Below are 19670 nucleotides of genomic sequence, written 5' to 3' on the forward strand. Positions count from 1 at the left end.
TTTGTGCTAGGGTTCTCTATCAGCCTGGGCTGGTCAGGAAAATGGGATGAAACTAAGTATTCCAGGAATAAAGTGCTTTAAGCTGGGCATTAGGGCTTATACGAGTATTGGGAGAGCTGGTGTTGCAAAGATCAGAAAAGTTACTGCAGAAAACGCGGGAGGCTGCAGGCAGAGTGTTGGGGAAGTAGACACTGAAGACCTTAGCTTCTCAAAAGCTTCTCAGTAAACTGCTGTAGTTCTCAAGAATTTCTGGAGAAACTCCTGCCAACTGGCTTAGCCTGCAGTAGCAAAATGGGTGATTCACAAGCACTGGCTGAGAAGCAGCTGTAGCTCTCCCATCTGCTCACATGTCTCTGAAACGATCTCCAGGGAAAAATGTCTCTGCTCCTAGTCTACCAGGTGGGTCTCATTGGCTAACTCAAAATGCAACCACACAGGGAGCGGATTCTGGAAATTGTAGTTTCCCGATCCGTAGAAGGGTGTGGAGGGTGATACCATGTTGACAAACGGCCATTCGCTTCAGGTGGTCCTTAGTCGGGCTTTTATGCCATTATTCTTTTTAGCGTAATGATTACAGGCAAACCTGACTTACAGACAGCAGGTCTAGGAGCATCCCTTTCACATGTGATTTAGCTCCTCCAATGCCGTGATCTTTCCTAAAAATTCTCCTTGCCACTCTTTCTTCTTAATCATGTCCCCAGGAGGCCCTCAACTTCTTGCCTTGGGTTTTGCTTATCTCTTAGCTGTGGGCTGATTCACTAAGTGGTTACCCGTCTTTTCTTCTGGGAGGATGACTGATGCCTTGTGGAGCACCTTGCACTGGTCACATAGTAGGCCCTCAGGAAAGGTAAGTTCCTTTCTTCCCTATAGCAGATATTTGGTGTTTTGTCCATCCATTATCCACTCACCCTTCTGTGAGTCATAGCCTCTCCAGTCACCTTGGGAACCACCCCTCTCCTGCTCCATATCCACGTGTCCATGTGGTTTGGATGAGCTGATCACTGTTTGGCTTTGTTTCTACCCACCCCTCCCCCTGCTTTGAGAGCGGGCATATCACTTGGATTTAGCCAATCAGTGTTTCCATCCTTCTCGTCCTCCTGATTGGCTGAGAGGTGGGCACATGACTCAAATTGGTACCAAGAGGGTCAAACCTGGAACGTGTGTGAGGACTGCGGGAAAGAGAAGCCCTTTCCTGGCTGGGGTGATTAAAGAGGTGAAATGCAAGCCTAGAGATGTTGGAGGTCTCTTTGTCTCTAAGAACCGAGAATCTGCCTGAAGTGAAGCCATGACAGAGAAGGCAGAGACCAGGGACGGAGAAAGAGTCCTGACAACTTTGTTGGGCCCCTAGATTCAGGTGAGTCTAAGCCTTCTGGTCATTCATGCCCCTGGTTAAACCCACATTCTTGACCCTCGACCCACAGAGATGCTGGAACCGAAAGTAAACTTCTGAGAATGGAAAACAGATTTCAGAATAAGAGTCATGCAACTTCAGGCTGTATCAGGAAAAGGGCAGAGGCGTATTTAAAAGTTGATTTAGACACAAAGCACCTGCCCCACGGATCGCTCATGCTCTCCCAAGCCTTCCCAGAACCTTCCCAGACTATGTCCCTAAAATCTTTAACCACCTCTTAGGCCTGCTTAAAAAAACTTGCTTTATCTCAAAGTTTCGAATTTAAGATAAGTAAAACATATCATAATCAATATTTTTGCTCTAATAATTAACAGTGTGAGAACACATCAGGAAATGACCCTACATCTACTAAGATAGTGTTGGGTATTCTCTCTGTTTAAATGGCTTTCATGTGCTTGAACACTACGAGTCCTTACTAATGTTTTGCACATTATTTCAAACAAAATGTATTTCAGTTACGGGAGCGCTATGGTGGGCTTGGTGATTTGACCTGCGAATATAATTATCGTGCATTATAGTGTTTTTGTTAAAGTTTTAATTTCAAATAACTGGCCTACAAATGAAATTTTAGAATACAGTCTTTGAGAATTACTTGCTTCTCTAGTTTAGCATTTGTTATCAGAGAGGACTTGATCTATATATGCTGTGTACGAAAGAATGCACGTTCAATGTTAAAAAAAAACTATGCAGAAAAGTCAAAATGAGCATGCTTTTGAGCTGGTATAATAGAAGTTCAGTGTCCGGCTCAAGAGAGGTGACCCTCTGTGCTGGTCAGACTGCACAGAGAAGTGTGAGGTGTGGTCAATTGCATGGTCAAACCGCAATGAGGGGCTCAGCTACGGAACCAAATCCTTCAGACGTCGATGAAGTGGAGCAGGCTGGAGGAGAGGATGCTATATTGGGTCATAGCAACCCTGACAGATAGTGACACGTGGGACACACGTGGTCATTCAGAGGGTGATGGATCCCCTCATTCTGTGTGGTTCTGGGGAATGAACAAAGCCAGTGAGTAGAAGGTAAAGGAAGACAGAGTGGAGAAGTCTGGGGATGGTCACAGTGGAGGGGCCACCAGGAGACTTGGCTGGCAGAGCAGGTGAGCGTTCTAGCTCTGGAGTTAGATGCCTTGGTTAGGGTCCTCCTCAACCGACGTGTGACCTTGAGCAGATTCCTCATTCATAGATTAGAACAATGATAGTACCTACCACATAGGCATGGGTATGGGGTTAACTGAGATGAATGCCAAGTTTTCAAGCGAATGGCATATAGTAAGTGCAGGGACCACACCTAACACCTCGCCAGGCACAGCAGGCGCAGGTGCTCAATTAGTTTGTTGACTGACCGACTGACTAAGTTAATAAATGAAATGAATGGCTCATTCCTAAGGTCTCATCCAATTGTGAGTCTGGTGTCGCATCAGAAATAGCACTTTCTTTCTCTTTGACGTACATTAATTCTATCTCTATGGGTTTTAAGAGAAATATATATAAAATATTTATATTAGATATAATTATAGTATACAATAATACACAATATATTATAATATATAAGTATATATACATATATACAAATATGTATACATATACATATATATACATATAATTAAAAGTATAGGAAGTAAAAAAGCAGGAAAGAAAAGAAACACACAAGATCTCATCCACCAGAAATAACCACTACAATTTCCCTCACCTTTTTTGTCGACGTATTTATTTACACAGTTGGATCACGCTATGTATAGACTTTGTATCCTGTGTAGTTTTTTTTGCCTCAACATTACATGATAGTTTGCTTTTGGAGATGCTCTTTAGCGTTTATCTATTCACTGACTATGGCAGTCCTGAGCAGTCATGGGACACCTACACTGTGTTCAGGTCTAGAAAGAGAGAGACCAACAGGAGACCGTTCTTGTCCATGTGCTAACACAGGTGCTAGACGTTGGGTTCATAACAGCAAATGATCGAATGTTAAACAATCAAAAACCCCTGTCTGTACCATTTTCATTGAAACTCTTGCCCCAAATGTGGGTTAGCAATAGTTAACATGTGTTTCTTTTACCCTTGGACTAGAAAATCTTCCCCCAAGAACCAGTTTCTTTGCCTTCAACAATGCTTGCCTCCCCCAGCCCGTTACCACCCGGATTGCTAGGAGCTGCCAACGCACACACTGAGCTACCAGACGCGTTCCCAGACAATGCTTAATTAAATCCTTTAATTATTAGCCACTCACCACATTTGCATCACTCCCTAGTGCTTAGCCCCAGAATCACTTGGGGGAACAGCCAGCCTCCTATCTGTCCAAATTACTGCCTCAATTAGGGTTTTATCAGATTCAGGAAAGTTGGAATTCTGAAAATATCTTTTTGAACTCACCAGACTTTAGCTTTGTACTAAGCAAGTCTTTACACCTTGAAAATGCCCTTTATTCAAATCAATAAGTTAAGCCTAGACTTCAGGTTGAACTCAAATACAGGATTAGCTTAACCAAACTCATTGATGAGAGGAGCATTATTAGAGCTTTATTTGCAGACCCAAACCTTGTGCCACCACGGAACCTCGTGCATTTTTTTGTGTTTGCCTAAGGTGGTGATTCAAGCTGCAAGGGCGGTTATAGAGGGAGAGAAGAATGGAAAAACCTGAACTGAGTTTCTGCTTGGTCACAGGTTAGCTGATGACCTGTCATTCCCCTTGTCTGGCTCTCCTACTCCCTATCGCTAGAATAGGCCTGCTTGCCCAGCGATGGTGCAAGAATTCAGTGAGGCAATGAAGGAAAAGCACCTGTCTGGTGGAAAGAGCAAGAGGAAGGTAAGGGGTGAATTGGCAAGAAGTATGGAGGCCACAAGAGGTCAAGAAACTTCCACACACCTCTTGTAAGGGAAAGGAACAAGGCTGACCACGTGCCTTATTTTGTAACCTACCTTGAAAGCATATTTTATCCCAGGCAGGCCAGGATGGAGTTGGGAGGCAGGACTGGTGTAAAAATCTCCATTTTACAAATGAGGAAACATCCTCAAAGTGCCTAAGAGGACCGCATACCCCTCCCCAGCACTCATGCCCTCAGTAACATGTTGCAAAGCAAAAACAACTTAGGGCCTCTGTCCTCCTCCTTCCCCTGGGAAACCAGGAGGCTGAGACTCGGAGCTGGGATGCCATAGGGTTGGTCCTTCTGGAGGTGCCCTCGGTCCTCCCTCCTGAGGCCTCTGGTGTCACTGTGCACAGCAATGATGGCCACCTGGGGGCATCTGAGGATGTGGCAGGACAGGTGAAATAAATGCTATTTCACGGGAGCAGAGAAAGTGTTTGGCAACATTAAGTACAGTCACGGTGCTCAAAAATATTTTTTAAATAATGAATTTTCACTACGCATCTACGTCATTGGTTTTCCAGCCTCTGAAGCCTTCCCTGACAGCCGTATCTGAAATAGCAAACTCCCTCCCTCCCGCCCACTGACATCCGGGCACTCTCCCATACCTCCCCCCTCCACCCTCCTAACTTTTCCCCTCAGTGGCTGCTTCCATCTTAACGCAGCGACTTCCGGTTTGTGTGCTTCTGGTCTTACTTTTCCCCATCCCCTTCTCCAGAAGGCTCCACAAGGTTGGGCTTGGCCGTGTGCTGTGTTGGAGCCCAGCCCTAGCATAGCGCCCGGGGCCGGGCGGGTGCTCAGTAAATATTTGTTGAATAAATAAATGAGTGTGAGCACCTCCTAGAATCTTCTAAAGTTTGTAGCGGTGGAGTCTGCCTTAAAGACACTATATTTATACAAAAATACTTAATTGGGAATGATCCTTCTCTGGATAAGATGATATGGGAGCTTTTGCCCAGGCTTGTTATAATCCCTACTTAGAAAAATGGCTTGTTCATTTAATAGATGTATCCTGAGCACTGTTTATGTGCCAGGTATTGTGCTGGGCACTTGGGATTTTAAAAAAGTGAATGGGACGTGTCTCTGCTTCCAGACCAATGGGTGATACAGACTAGTAGGCAGATCATTAGAGTAGAATGTAAGATGATAGAGGTTGTTCAAGCTACTGAGGGTATCTGGGAAGGGAAGTAAATACTTTACCTGGAGGAGTTGGGGAAAGGGTTTTGGAGAAGGGACAAAGAGGAGGACTGAAGATATTCCAGGCAAAGGAAAGAATGTACAAAGGCAAGACATCATTAAAGGGCAAGACTGCTATGCATGGCTGTGCAGGTTGTGCACTGCACAACTCTGAGGCTATGTATGTGGGGTGGTGGGGGGGGATTCATACTGTAGTCTATGTGCAAGGTGGTGTCCCTGTGAGAGGACAAGGCAAGTTCAGAGAACAGAGAGAAATACAGAGGAGCTGGAAGGTAGAGGGGATTTAAATGGAAAGGAGGGAAATGGTCACAGGGTATGATGGGAGATGGTGATGTCTGAATGTGAAGGGTTTGTAACCAAGGTAAAGAGTTTGAAGTTTCCTCTCTAGGCCAGTGAAGGCTGATGAGGCAAAAACCAAAGACAAGAAGGCTTAAAGGGGAGGAGGTGAGGGTAGAGCCCGGGGAGTGTTCCCAAGGTGAAGTCGCTTTTGTAGAGAGCTGGCAGCTTCAAACACAGGTAGGGGCACCTGTTGGGCAGGTGAGAGCTTTACAGGAGAACATTAAGGGCAGGACCTGTGGAGTTCCAGGCTGGGAACCAGGATTGATGGCTGGAGACAATATAGGGATTAGAGTAGAGAGGTGTCCTTGAAACCGAGTGGAAGAGTTTCAGAAAGTCACTCTGTGGACAGCAGCACCAGATACTGCAGAACGATGAACTTGAATGAGGCCGGAGCGTGGACTAGGAATTGCCCATTTGCTATTTCCCTGGGGCCCTTTGGGGGAGTCAGATTGGGAGGAGCTGAAGAAGTGGAAACAGAAGCAAGGAGACGCCTCACAACTCAGGGTCTTCCTGGCTCACCTGGGGAGGACTCCTCACCAGCTTGAGCATGAAGCTCTCAAACTTTACTTTTTGTTTCTCTTTGAGCTTTGGGATTACTAGGGTGTGACTATATCAGCCGTAATTCATTTACTCGTATATTCGTTCCTTCAGAGAGTACGTCATTGTTTCCTCTATGTAAGGCTAGTGAAGGCCACTGCAAAATGAGATAGGCCAGTCCGTTTGTGTGATTCTTACCTTCAGAGGGGACAGGCTGGGCAATCAATTACTACTTAACTGCACATGAACTTTTCGGAATGCGATGAGGGCTATGAAGACTGCAGGGTCGTGGAATTGGGAGTGACGCTGTGATGTGAGACAGAGAGTGACAGGTGTGGGTCTAGGCAGGCTGCTATGGGAAGGCCTCAGGGAGGAGATGGCGTCTGAGCTGAGATCCGAATAATGAGCAGGAGTTTGCTGTGCAAAGGTCCAGGGCAGAATATTTCGGGTGGAGGAAACTGGAAAAACCCTGAAGGCAGAAAGAAGGAACAGAAAAAATGGCCAGGGGCTAGAGCTGAGGGAGCCAGGAGGAATGTGGTATAAAATGAGGATGGAGGGTAGGATAAATGCCTTGTAGATACAGCCAAGGGGGCTGGATTTATTTTAAGTGTCATGGGAAGCAATTGGAGAATTTAAAGCAGAAATGGCAATTCTGCCTTGGGATTAGTATCTTTGTTTGCTAGTTTTCAAATTATAACAGATTTGTTGACTTATCAGTATTCTTCTCAATATTCTCTTTATGCCAGCTGAGGATGGGCCTTTTTCTTTTCCCCATTATAGCCACCCATTGGGCATCAGCTCCACGGCCTGCTCTGTTCTGGGTATGATGATGGGGATGAGGTGCTTACATGATCTACGTGTGGAGACAGGACCCGTTTCCCTCTTATGAGTGAATCTGAGACGAAGGAAAGCTGCAGAGTACAGGCCTGGAGGGGAGGACTTAGCGGAGACAGCAGGAAGTTCAGAGACCTACTATGGTTCAAGTTCTGGAGGGTCTTCTCCCCACCAATCAGGCCCCTGGAGGAGCAACCACGGAGTCATCCACAGCCTGAGGTCTGGAGCCCCTTGGCTTGTGGGTCACAGGAGCGAACTCCTTGCCGGGAGCTGGGCAGCCGCTCCCTGGGATCTTCAGTTGCCCTGGGAGGAGAACTCAAGCTTGAAACTTGGAGGCAGAGCTCTCAGGGCCCTGGGAGCTGCTCAGCCAGTTTTAGGATTGATGTCCTTGTCATCTCTTTTATTTTCCTTCCTCCAGTCTCTTTTCCCTCCTCGCTTTGCTCTCTCCTTCTTCTCCTTCCCTCTTCTTCTCTCTCGATTTCTTTGCCTCCTCTTCCTCACCAGAATGGCACAGAAAGCATTTCTTTGGTTTCTGCCATCTCCTGAATTCTCAGGCCCTCCTCCCATTTCCTTGAACCTTAGGCTCCTGGTCTTCCCTCTTCCCCCCCGTGCCTCCCATGGCTCTGGAATCTTCTATGCCCAAACAGTGGCCATCGAATCCCTGGGCCCACGGGCTCTTGACTCCTTCCTCTCCGGGAACCTTTGCCCCATTTCACTTCAAGAACCCCTTGCTGGGGTTGCACCGTGGCCTCATCCCCAGCTCCCACTGAAACTCTCAGCTCGGGAGGAGGACCACATTTTACATGCGGGGGAGGCTTGGGGGCAGTCATCTGGGTGGAAGGTGTAGCTGAGGGATTTGTCATAGCAAATGCAAATATAGATTTTTTTTCACCAAAAGTATAGTTTGTATACTTTACAAAAAGTATTAACTTTTACTTCTGTTGGTTGTTGATTTTGGAAGGGGGTGATGGAGATGATAGAGCTAAAGCTCCTCTCACCGTTCCTTGGTACCTTGTTGGCTTAAGCTCATTTATCCTCCCTTCTGATCACACCACTAACCATCTAGATCTTACGCTCCTGTTCTCACAGTTCTTGTTCTTTGATACCAAAACCTCTGGTCTCTTTAACCTCCATTTTTACCACTCTTTCATTTCCCTCCTTTCTTCCTTCCTTAAATGTTAGTGTTCCATCCTTGACATTCTTCTCTTCTCATTTGACATTTTTCTGCCTTATCTCGCCCCCTCCCATATCTTATTTGTGTATGAGTGACTCCCAATATCTTTAGCGCATCTCTCTCTCCTGAGTTTCAGGTCCCTTTAAACAATCGATTCTTGACACCTCCATCTGGATGTCCTACAGCCACTTCAAACCCAATAGAATATCAACCCCTCGCCTAAGCAGAATTCATTTCCCCTTTCAAGTCTTAACCTTCTCAGCAATTCCTTGCTTAGTGAGCTGTCAGTTACCCAACAGCCCAAGCCAGAAACCTGGGTTCTTCCTGACATCTCTCTTCTCTGAACTCCCCCTTGGTAACTAATCGGTTATCAATATCTATGATAATTCTGCAACCCCCACCCCCCCATCTGCTATCTCTTCTCTCTGCCTTCTACTGAAAACACCCTGTCTCAGATCCTCATTCCTGGTCTGGACTATTGCAATGCCTCTGAAATGCTTTCTTGCCCGCATGTAATCCTTCTTCTGTGAGCTTCCAGAATTGCCTTTTTAAAACCAGCGTTCCTCTCTGGCCTCTCTCTGGTTAAGCTGCTACACTGGCTCCATCACCTTCGTTAGCACAGCCCTCCAGGCTTTCCATGGCCCCTGCCTCCCTCTCCAGTCACGTGGTTGGCCTCTCCACCTAGCATTCTGCACACACTCCTCCATTCTCACATTTCAGCCCCTTAACCATGTACGCTGCTCTAGGGCCCGCTGGGCCTTTGCACAGCTGCTTTCTCGTTTGGAATGTGCCTTCAGCAATACTTCTCTCAGAGTACCCCTTGCCTTCTCCCAGTGAGGAATCATCCTAAGTATCCTGAGAAGGTGACCACGTCACCCCCACCTGGCCTGACTCCAGGTGTCTCTCTCCTAGACTAGGTTGCAGACACATCAAGAGCACAGATACTGCGCTAGTCACTGCTTTTGTGGGGCGTATTTCTGGCGGTCCATTCCATAAAAATGGAATGAATAAACGTGTCATTTTCTTGTTTGAAAGCCAGATTTGTAGATAAACTTGGGCAGATGATGCCTCGTCTCTAGACCTCAGCCTCCTTATGGAAATTGAATTCAATCATCTCTGTCCTCTCTTCCAGCACTGACTATGTAAGAATTGATTCAATAGGATTCTGTATCCAAGATAAAGAAATATTTGGTCTACGTGCTTCCTTTTTTGCTTTTAAAGGTCTATAAGCTTAAGTTGGAGCTTAAATTTATATGTATTTAAGGTAAACACCATGGCAGCTGGTAGAAAAAGGCAAAACCTTGAAGTGGCAGTGGCCTGTATTTTAATTAAAGCATTATCACGTGACTCCATTCTTCTGAATCTTTTACTCTTAAATCATCATTTATGAAGAGATCTTGAAAATGGATATGGTTTTCACTTGAAAGACAGTGGCCGGGGAGGGGGATGAGCAAGTGGAAAAGAACGACTGTTCCAAACCGGGAAGCTCGCCCTGACTTTATTTTTGAAGATCCTCTCAGATTGCTGCCCCCTCTCCCCACCGACGGCCATGAGTCAGCAAAGACAGGGGCGGGGGTGTGGAAGGCTGGGGCAGGACGCCCTTGTGGCCCATTGATACCGCTCCCTGGAAGGTTAATACCAGGCTGAGCTTAATTTCCGCTCCAACCCACAACTGCACAAGCCTGGCAGCTCTACCCCACACCCTCCCTTCGTGGCATCATTGTTCCTATTTCCCAGGTGGGGAAAGACTGATGAGTCACTGGAGCGCTCCTGGCGATGATGGAGGGAGCGGGATCGCCTGGTGACAGGCCTGATAGCGAGGACTTATTCGTTGCTCGCGATCGACTCACAGCACCTTAAAATGATTAACTCGAGGAGTAGGTTGACACCATCCTGAAAAGTTCCAATGCTGAAAATCATCATCGTTCTCTTCACAGCTGGCCTTTGAGACACAGTTCGTGTTCCCAGTCCAGTTCTAGCCTCGCGGTTTCTTGGACCTTACTTACGGAATTTGTTCAGCGCATTGTGTACATCTTTGCAGCTGCTGACTTTAGCTTCTCATCACCTGTGGGTCCTGAGGCCTAACGCTGGGTTCCAGAAGCAGGGGTGCTAAATCAGACTGTCAGACACCCTGGACTTCAAAGGGAGACGTTCCAGGGGCAGCCCCAGGTTCATGAGGTGCTTGTTCCATAGGAAGCCCCAGCCTGTGTTACTGTTTGTGACCATGATTCTTCTCTCATTGAAATAATTTATTTTCTCTTTGTAACAAGTGAGTGACCTCAAAAAATTTTTAAAATCTTTACTTTCACATGGTGATATTCTGTTTTATAAAGATTATTCAATAAATGATCATTTCGGATACTTACCAGGTACAACCGTGCAGCTTTTTGTAATCGAATCACGGTGGATTGTGCCCTTCTTCTTGGTGGACTCCAGTAACAGCTGTATCAGGGCTCCTGTCTGTCTGGGCACATCATGCAATTGAGGCAGGTGTGTAAAGATCCTCATTATATGAGGATACCTGCTTCTAGAAAAAGTAAACCCACTTAAAACCAAGACCAAAATTGCTATAATACCTAGTGAAAAAACAAGACATTAATAGCTGTGAAAGTAGGTTACTTTGTCTTAGAATAAGCAGAATATAGGCTATTGTGCAGCAATGTGCTGATTTCTTAGTATGAACAAAGAATTACTAGAATGTTGGGGCACTTGAGGCATAATTTTTTTTGACAAAATTATCTCATTCTATGAACACCCTTCCCTTCACATATGCTTTCACAGCACAGATCACAAAGAAGGTCATTTTGGCAAAAATCTAAGAGGCCCTTTCTATTTCCTCCCGAGACCTATTCATCCTTGGCTATTTATATCTCCAACATGACCATTGTGTCATCATTCTAGATGGTTTTCTTTTCTTTTCTTCAACTGTTACCTAGTCCTGTTCTACCATTTCCTTACCTATCAGTAATGATGGCTCTGATCTGAGCTGTTCTAATTTCGAATCATAATTTTAGCATTACATATAAATGATAATGCAATGATATATTTTTTCTAATTTTATAAATAGTCCGTTTTGTCAGTTCATGCATAAATATTTCTGTGTGCTTATAACTTTTCCCTACCCCAAATCCTCATAACAGAGAGAAACTAAATACCCAATGTCTTTCCCACAAAAGGAATGAAACACCAGCGGTAGCGGCTTGGGCTACTTGTTAAACGAGTGGTCCAGAAGTTGGAGCTCTGGGTTTCAAGGAGGAGGTGTGACTGACTTCGCGTCACACGAGAGTCCTCGGAGCATTGTGCCATTCCTTATCTAGAATGGCCTCCTAATTCGCTGCAAGTCAGAGATGATGGGCCCATTTTACAGATAAGCCTCAGAGGGTAAAAGTGACTCACCCAAAGGCACATGCTGGTCAACATCGGGGCAACCGGGGCAACGTCTGGGACGCCAATGAGGTCGCTCAGTTTTAAGAGCACTGAGGGACCCTCGAAGGATGGAGGAAGCTTAGGTAAGCAGAGAAAAGGGTGGGATTCTAGGTGGGGTGAACCTAAGGTGCAAACAAGCTTGAGATGCATTGAATGGTGAAAAATTCAAACAGAATATGGAAAAGGAATTTTAAGCTTTATATGTCAAATGACTGGGCTTTTAGTATTTCACAGAAGAATCCGGCAAGCTTCTGCGACACTGCTTTCATCTTTACTTCCCCAACTGTGGTGAGTTCCATTGTCCCCAGCCCTTATCTCCTGCAACACGGGCTGGGCAAACTCCTGAAGTTAAATGGAAAATAGTCTTTTTATCCTGCAGCAACCAGCCTGTTAGATAGTATCTGGATAAGGCACCCAGGACCTGTCACAGTGCTTCGCACACAGCAAATGGATTTTGGCAATAAAAACCATCAATGTAGAAAGAACTTAGGAAAAAAAAATCTTTTGAATGGTTATTTTTCCCTGAGGTCTTAAAGGAAGAAAGAAAGTTTACTTAAAGGAGAATGCTTTTCCATAGACTCTGGTAGCTAGTAATTTGGGCCTGTAAAACAGTATTCCAATGACAACCTGCCCCAAACGTCTTGAAAATCACTTTTGACCCAGAGAACGGGCTCCAGGAAGCCACTGTTGATATATTTAAATGAATCCAGCTGGATTACTCTGATGTATTGATCCAAGGGATGTGGTAGGGAGTCTGGGGGACAATGCTTGAAGTCGATCCAATGCATTTTGAATAAAAGTTTATTTTATTGCCACTTTTATTAAAAGCCCTAAGCCCAAGCTGCTGTAGTGGGAACACACAGATGCCTTGGGGCAACTAGTTCTGCTCCTCCTGGTGCCTCCATCAGTGGGTTGAGCACAGGCCCTCCCCAGGTGCCAGCGACTCCTGTGTCCTTCCCTTTCGGGGACCTGGATTGGAAAAAACTGGGAGTAGCTCAAGATTGTAATCCTGTCCGTGAATATCCTGTAAAACTTTCTGGATTCTGGAAACCTCAGCAAAAGCCCACAGTCACCTCCTTTCTACTTGCCCTCAGAAGGCTGGAGAGGACCTTGTCTCCTCCCCGGCTTGGCCTTGCATTGTCTGACGACCGTCTCGCTGCTGGCCTCCAGCACTGCTGGCCCCAGCCCCAGGCTGCTCCCAGGGTCCCAGGGAAGGAGGCTGTGGCAGGTCAGTGCATGCTGTCCAGGCTTCCTGCAGGAGGCCTCGGCCGCAGCCCAGGCCAGGCAGCCCTGCTGAGCCCTCTGTTTACCGGCCTGGGTCAGGGACGGTGCCCAAGCTGAGTCCTGTCCCTGTGTGCCACATGGGCCTCTCTCAATGGCCGGGGCTTTTCTTCTCTGTGGATGGTGTCAGCCATCGGGAATGGCAGAGAGCACAAGGGCAAAACCTTGTCTTTCTCAATATGCCAACCCCCCCCCCCCCCCAAAACAAACAATCCAACCCACTTTGGACAGACCACTGAGATGTGATGACTATAAGGGTTCTGGTGCTCGTGAGCCAAGAGCAAGTTGAGAAAAAGCAGAGCTGAGAGAGAGGCAAATAATTGACAAAGACAAAAATGGTCTTTGTGCAGCTGGAGGAAGCCAAGCGGGAAACCGTTGCCGATGAGTTGCCCGGAGCAGGAGCACCGCCCAGACCCATCTGTCCAAATCCTACATTCTGGATTAATCCTCAGCAAAGGAATGAGCCCCTGATGCCACTGGGGTCCGGAAGAATTTCTCAGGCATGATCCTTCAGAGATTCTCAGAAGCCCATGATTTAGTGTTTTCTGACATCCAGGCTCTAGTTTGAAGGGCTTTCTTTTGAAACACCCACTGTCACCAGGAGGATGGATGGTCTCAGGGAAAATGGAGAAAACTACTCTTAAAAATGCCTGTCGCAGTCCCCAAAGGCCACCCTCAAAACACAATGGAGTATAAAATGTTCCACTCAAGCCTTGACTTGGCCACACAGGTAAATCAGAGCACCCCAAGTAAAACTCAGATGACCTACTGCTGTGACTGAGTTCAATTAGACCCGTGGTCATTGATGTTGCCTTGTCTTAACAGAGAGATGCAATATACGTAAGAGCTACCCTTTTTTCTCAACCTTCCTTTATTGAATTTGGTGGCTGGAAATGAATTTTAAGAGGTTATGTTGTCTAAAGTCCTTTAGTCTAGACAGAAGTCATTACTTTTTGGATAAACATTTATTGATTCCCCACTGTGTGCCAAGAACTGTGCTAGATGCAAAAATGGTTGTTCTTCTCTTAGGACTGTATATTCTATTGAAGAAGACAGATACATAAATAATTTCAGTGTCATGTGATAAATGTTGTCATAGATCTATGGCCAGTCCAAGCAGATACCTATCTCCTTTCTTTTTCAAATTCCCTAGTCGAGGAGATTGCTAGCGTCTTCTTTGGGAATGCATACGAACATGGTAGCAGGCCCAGCGGGCTTCGTGGGTGCTGGACTCGTTCCTAGGTCTCCTGCCTGTGGTTGACAGGTTTACGTGTTGACATGGGCTCCTCACCAGGACATAGTAAATATATTCCAGCTCTCTTGACGTTTTACTTGTCACAGTGGACCAGAGGAGAAGATATGGATGGACTTCTTGAACTCACTCAACTCACAGCTTACCTGGGAGGATGAGGCAAAGCTAACTTGGTCATCCACTGTGTGATGCTTACAATGAAGACCCAAGGAGTTCTGCCTCCACTAGGCACAGTGCCCTGAACAGCTCAAGCGTTAGCTTTAGCTTTTTCTCAATATCTTGAAAAAGTACTTGAGTCCCTTTAATCTGTAAAAGAAACTGTTGGTGAAGGAAAAAACAAATTCCCTGGTTGCACTGATCTGCATGGAATTTCGTGGTCAGATTCGCTGCAGTTCATTTTTCTTCTCTTTCTGTCATTATGAAAGCAGCCCAGAGTGGAACCCTGCCTCGATACCAACCAACATCTCACCCTTGGCTGCAACAGGAAGGGCCAGGCACAGCCCCTCTAGGAGATGGATCTTAGGCAAAACCGGGAACTGCCACAAAGTACAGCCCATCCTGATTCCTGGCCACCTCTCCACGGGCACTTGCTGACGTTTCATAGTTGTGATGGATTGGACCTGGAACAATTCAGCACCCTTTCTCTTCCCAACTTACGGAAGGTATTTATGGTATTGCAGTGTAGGGACTGGGAAAGCTCATCTAAGATCCTACAGACAGCCTCCACACGATAAGGGCCAAGGCATGTCCCAGGGAGCACTGGGCCATTCTCTTATCTCCTAGAGGATGCATCTGCAGTCACACCTTAGATGATCAAGAAAGATTCTGGATAGTACAGGTCACCACAATTTCCACTGCCCTGCCTGACCTTGAGTGGGGAGCATCTCCTGATTGCCATAAGCATGTTTTCCCCTTGCAACAATTTTATCAGAGCTTTATTTGATTGTTTCCCTACCAAAAAGCTAAATTTTATTTCTAAAGATACTGAAGATTATTGAGATTTCTGTGTGGAAATCTGAGACGCCTGCCTTAAGTGACACCAGCAAAACACTTGGCACTGGAGATTTGCAGCTTCCGCTAGGAGCAAATGAAAAGCTTGTCTCTGCTGTGAAAATTTCCTTTTTGGTGAATGGCCCGATTCATATGCAGAGTCAGAAGCTAGAATTCCAGGGGGGACGGTTCCATCTTAGATTTTAATTGATTCTTTTTTTTTTTTTTCCTGCCTAGAGATGATTGACTGTGAAACTTTTTATATAAGGGAAATAACATGGTGTGTCTTTCTAATGCTCATTCCTAAGGGGATGTTAAAAGCACTGTCTAAGCATTTAAATACTATAGCACTTTATGGGGTAGAACACATTTTAGAGAATTAATTATTACCGAGGCTAATTAGATGTCATTGGGTCAGTTATAAAGCAAATTCAGAAGCTATCCTATTTACCAGGGAAACAAATCTTTGGCAAAATACAGTGTTTGGGGACAATGATTTGAAGGATGCTGCTGCCACTGCCCTGCCTAAATTTCACTGGGGCAATTACATTTTGGTATGTATTAAATATTGGGGTTCCATATAAGATTTAACTTTAAAAGAGGTGCTGCTTAAAATATTTAGTAAAACAGTTTTCTGTGAAGTATTGTTTTTATCCTTCCAAAATACTCGGATCACCTGGTTTCTCTTCTCAAGCATATATACTCTTTTTTTAAATATACAATTGAATACACTCCCACATATTCTTACACTCTGTGTTATACCCAGCCCTCTTAGCCGGTTCATGTGGCTTGGGAAACATGACCCAGGTCATGTTGTGGGAGGATGAAGCACATGGTCCATGTAATTCGATCAGCAGGAAAGTGAGCTGTCTATACAGACTGGACAAGAAAAGGAAGAGGAAGAATTTCCCCTTACAAAGAGATCACCATCACCTGTTAGTTTTATTCACTGGTAAATTAGCAAGATAAGACTCTAAACAACCATATAATACCAAAGACTTTTGACCTTCTCAAAATTGTAACCTTTGGCAAGGCCTCACTTATTCCAGAGGTGCAGCCATTTCTTTTTGAGAATTGTCTTCAGCATCTATGCTACTAAACTCATCCTTACTGGGAGCACTGCACAGCTCTCAGGTGATACATTGGATTTGGGGGGACCCAGCAGATACCATGAAGAGTCAAAGTGAGTGGATGAGGTGGTCATCAGCCTGGGTAAGGAAGGTTTAAGTAAAAATATATGGAGGCCAATTTTCCCCAGGTTCTGAATTAACTGGTTCAGAAGAACTTACACTGAAAAATGTAATTTGTTCTTTCAATCACTGCTTCTTGAACCTCTTCCCCAGGCAAATAATTTCTCCTCGGTTACTACCTCTTGCTGTTCTCCGATAAAGAACATTTTCCCCCTTTGCCAATGTTACCCATTACTTTAGAACAACTGTTTCATGTCAGTCACTCAAATGAAAACCTGACTATTACTTTAAGTGTCTCAAATCCTTCTTTAAGCTGCCATATTTAAAATTCAGGCTCCAGAAGTTCTGCTTGCATTCCATAGTATTTGGGAGGTTGACCACAGTCTGCAGTTTTTCTGGGCTATTTTTAGAGTGTAAGCTATGCCAGCACGGTTATTTACATTGGTCAAATTAGCGGGCGACCTGCCAGCTGACCCCTTTCCTTTCAATATGCTGAAGGCACCTTCATTCTGTTGCTCCTAGGAAGGCCCAGGCTTCTTGGGGCCCACGTGCTGGATAACTGCAAAAGAATAACTATCTCCAACATCTGCTTACATAATCCATTCCTTTTCCTCAGAAAGAGCCACAAATACAAGCTGAATTTTTTCATCCTTTTTTTTTTTCCACGATAGTGATCATGTTGCCAGACTCCTGGGGCGCCGAGTAGATTCAGCTAACCAAAACACAGAACAAATTCTAGGAGACCAGTGAGATGTCAAATACAGCACCATTCCCTTTGTTTCCATAGAACGAGGTTCATATTAATGGTTTGCTTTAATTTTCTTGCTTGTAAAATATGCTGGCGAGACATGGGCCTACTTGAAATGCAGGGAGGAAGACAAGATTTCCAAACTCGTGGAATGAAATGAGATGGAGATTGTGAAAGCCGAATGCGCAGTGCAGTGAAATGGCTCTTCAGGGTTTTCTCGCTGACCAAGTGTTTTGAATATCAAACTGGGAACATTACCCAAAGTTTCAACACATTTCAGCGTATTATACACTACATGCCATTATTAGTCATTTCAGAACAGCTTGAAAAATTGCACAAAGTTCAGTGGATGACCCAGTCACGTTAGGGTAATAATATAGCTTAAAAATTCCTTCGTGCCTCCCTCTTTCATGGGAGAACCTTATTGCACTTTATAAATTTGACTTTGTTAATCCTTGCAGTTTCATTGCCTGGTTGACAAGTTTTCCAGTCTTTTAGATGTCCCTGTTTTTTTTCTTAGGTAAGTATGCGATATCAAGGCCTACATTTCAGAAAATGGATGCAGTCCTTGACTTTCGCCCATTCTAATATGATCATTAAGTAACCCTGGAGGAAAATGGAACACTTTGAACAGCGCTGTGAAGCAGATGTAGCTTCAGAAGTAACATTTAGAAATGTGCATTGGATATGACGTCTTTTCACATTTCAGAAATCACCAGCACAGTGGATTGTTTAAAATATATGAAGCGAGATTTAGCAGCTGGGGAACACTTGTTTATCTACTGCGTAGTGTTAAATCCCAATAAATGTTTTGAACAATGCACCAGTATGTAACATTACCAAGTAACTCTTGCTCTTAAATGAAACTCGTTAGATCTCATGGCACAGCTGAGTTTTGTCGTATCAAAAGATTATGGGCCACATGTTAATCCAGGATAACATAGAATCATATAATTGTTATAGCTGTATTTCAGAAGTTGTTAACTTTAGTATGCAACTTTATTTTATACACTAGGGTGAGGTATTCCGAAAGTCTGGAAGCAGGGCCAATCAGAGCCTCAGGTTCTGGGTTAGAACTACGTGCTTTGGTCAAATCATCCATTAAGAGAAAATAATCAGAAGGCTTGATTTGTATTTTGTAATCAAAACGACCTGTTTCGTTGGCCGGATGTCCGTTCTTCATCTTGTTGGGTTGGCTTGTGATAAATCAGGCCTGGCATGGTGTCTGGACTGTAGCTCTACCACAGACCACAAAGGGCCTCAGAGATTGCTGATCTGACCCATTGTAATTTGGATGTGGGCCCTCATGTGGTGGTAAGAGTTTATCTTGCCAATTTTATCTTCCTTGGCTCTTACGTGAAAGTTACGAAAATCTCCTTCCCTGGGGCCTATTACATAATATGGGCACTACACCCCAAAAATTGGTTGAGAAAAAACCCCACAGTAATGTCAACAGCAGGTATGAAGCTCGAGTCACAAAATCTGGTGTGAGAGATACAGTTTCATTATTTTCCTTGTTCTCAGTTCATCTCTTTACCCTGGGTTTTGTCTAAAGAGGTGGGAGGAATCTGCTCTTGTGTCAAAGGAGTGCAGGTGGCCATATCCAGTCTTAGATGCCATCTCTCCACATTGGTACCTGTTTATGCCTTCCTCGCTTGGGCTGGCTCTTGGTCATCAATCAGCGTAGTCCTCTTCTCTTTTACCTGTTTTCCCACCTGCAAGTTCATCTCAGGTCCCGTGGCTCCCTTGGTTGCTTTCATACCTCAAAGGAATAATTCTGTGGCTCCAACAGCATTTGGGAAAGAGAAAATTTGTGATGCTAAGTTCCACATACTTAGAAATTCCATACTGCCACGTCTTTCCTTCTGGGATCACTCCCAAGAAATGGGTCATAGGTGTCCCCTGCTCTTGGGTCCCACAAACTCAACTGGGGATTGATTCCTTCCTAGGACTGGACTGTGGGGGTGGAGTAGGGAGGGAGTCAGGGTCTTTATCCCGAGCCCTTCTGATTATTACCCTCTTACCTGACTCCTCTGGCCTCCAGGAAGTCCTTTCCTATTCTTGGGGATATTGTACTCTTACTCATGAGGTGTCCTCCTTAATCTTTTGTCCATATCATTAATCATCTTCCTGAAATTATCTGAGATTTTGGAGGTAAACGCAAATTGAGGCTGAGGGAAGGAAATTCTGAAGAAAGACATTGTTAAATTTTTGAAAGTTATTACACATTTATGGATCACTTATAAACCAGGCACTATGTCTACAGATAGTATTTTATCCCATTTTCGCAACCTTATAAAGTAGGCATCTTTAGCTTTTAAAATATATGTACATAGGAAGAAATCTAGGCTCAGAGAGGTTAAATAACTTGTCCCAAAACCAGTAAGCAGGAACAATGAGATATGAAGCAAACTTTCCTTACTCCAGAACCCAGA

At 44.9% G+C, this 19670-nt stretch overlaps 1 long non-coding RNA gene across 2 annotated transcripts in view; it reads left to right on the forward strand.

Moving 5' to 3' along the window:
• The first annotated feature begins 1144 nt into the window (after nt 1-1144).
• Nucleotides 1145-19670, forward strand: part of LOC123283302 (uncharacterized) — a 203439-nt gene continuing 184913 nt past the window's right edge. For both annotated transcript variants that reach the window (XR_011493496.1, XR_011493498.1), the window contains exon 1: nt 1145-1354. This is a non-coding gene — a long non-coding RNA (uncharacterized lncRNA). The remainder of the gene's footprint in view (nt 1355-19670) is intronic.

The sequence above is a fragment of the Equus asinus genome, chromosome 2 (assembly GCF_041296235.1).
Source record: "Equus asinus isolate D_3611 breed Donkey chromosome 2, EquAss-T2T_v2, whole genome shotgun sequence".
Lineage (NCBI taxonomy): Eukaryota > Metazoa > Chordata > Mammalia > Perissodactyla > Equidae > Equus > Equus asinus.